The sequence below is a fragment of the Haplochromis burtoni genome, unplaced genomic scaffold (assembly GCF_018398535.1).
Source record: "Haplochromis burtoni strain Fernald_Lab_line unplaced genomic scaffold, NCSU_Asbu1 Contig_32, whole genome shotgun sequence".
Lineage (NCBI taxonomy): Eukaryota > Metazoa > Chordata > Actinopteri > Cichliformes > Cichlidae > Haplochromis > Haplochromis burtoni.
The window spans coordinates 1,246,589-1,248,531 of record NW_024582393.1 but is presented as its reverse complement, the minus strand read 5'-3'; positions in this window follow the sequence as shown (position 1 = coordinate 1,248,531).

The window sequence follows — 1,943 nt, the reverse complement described above, 5'->3', positions numbered from 1 at the left end:
CCCCCCACAGTGCCACTGAGTGAATAACTGATAAACCTACCCAGGAAATCCAGCTAGGTGTGCCCCAGTGATTATTTGTGTGCTAAAGAACAGCTTTGTTTAAATGTATGAGATGAGCTTTCTTTTGTCTCTTTAAGTACCCCACTTACATCCCCTGGTTTCCCATACATGCACACACACAAACAAACACACACAGACAGTCATCAGCAGGCTGGAAAAAGTCTCGACTCTCAGTTTGAAACAGATCACAGAACAACTTTCTCTGTGTTCCTGGCCTCCTCCCCTTAGTGCGCCAGAGATGCCACATTTGTGTTTTATCTGCATTCAAGTCCTACGGTTTTGTGCAAGCAAGCAATATGTGGGGGAAAAATATGAAGAAAAAGAAAACGATACATGAAATTATGTAACATATTACATAATTATTAGGTATTGTAAAACATGGCAGTGAGTGCATAGAGTGAAGACACTGTCATCTTGTCGTTGATACATATATATCCACTAGAAGCCGCCCTGCTTACACATAGAAGAGACATCTATGCTTATTTTAGGAGAAGATTTCATCAGACGAGTTCTTCCAGACAGTCAGAAATTAAATCAAGCCAACCACCAAGTTTGAGTCACACTGTAGGCCTCAGATGTTAACGGCCCTATTCACCCCCAGTCAAACGGAAGGGGGTATACTGACAGCCATCACGGAGCCAACTATTGACACCTTTGTGCCATTTTTCTGGCTGAGAGACATCCCCAGCAGGCAAACACAACAGCGAAAGAATGGTGAGCAATCAAGAGTAAGAAGTGGTGCTTACTTGGTATTTCCAATTCAAATTATGTACTTGTGGTTCACAGCAGGTGAGAAACAGACACTGCAACAGCTAAGGCCAGTGGCAAGTAATTAGGAGAGGACAGTTGGAGTTTGTTTGCTTACCAACTAAAAGTGGAAGACAGGCAAATGACAGTGGTTGATCTAAGGCATGTCAGGGGTGACTCGCTGGTTCGGTATGCTACTCGCAGTGTAAAAATCTAAAGTGAGGGGATATGTGCAATCAAAGCGATGTGTCCCCTTCATGCAAATTATGCAATGCCAGCTATGTAATTTCACTGTAAACACATGGCAGAGACATCATATGTTTTCTTGAGTGAAAAAAAAGAAAAATCAGCCCCTGCTGCTGCAGACTTCAGAAACGATGCTTTTCAAAATGCAAACTCCTAAGTTCATGAACCAAACGAAGAGGTTTGATCCACAAGTGATGGCTGGTTCTGCTGTCAAACACGGACTTATCAAAATCTTTAAATCTATATGTTGCTATGGCTACAGTGTACTTAATCTATTTTCACAGTCGACATTTGAGTTCCTTGAAGCTGACATTTAAATACACAAGATGAATTTAAAACAGTGAATTCATCTTTGGCTTACGCAGTCTTCAGTGGAAAGAAAAAAAAGCAACTGAATAAATGATTAAAACACAATCACTAATGTATGTAATGCTTTAATAAGAAAGTCTTCTTTGAATAAAAATAAGTGCAGGTATTTTGGGTGCTCCTCTGATGGGGGGGGAGATAATGTAACAATGAACTTTGATTTCGTTATTTTGTTGAGTGATGGGAAGCAAAATAAAATCAAAAAACACTTCTGGAAACACAAAACCTGCTCACTGTGCCTGCTGCATGAAGCCTAGATGAAAGCACTTAAAGAAGTCAAATATTTAAGTATCTGCAGTTACAGCACAAACAGAAAATGCTAAGGTAGTGGAAAAGAGAAGGCAAAAGACACCAGGAGGAGTGAAAGACTTCGTCCCAACAACAGGAATAAATATTCGGTATATAGTTCCCCGTGTCATTCTGTCGGGTAAACATTACCCCTCAAAAGTTTGAGGTAATTTTCCCACTTCACATCTGTGAAAACATGTATAAAACTAAAAATGACCAATCAAAATATACCCAAA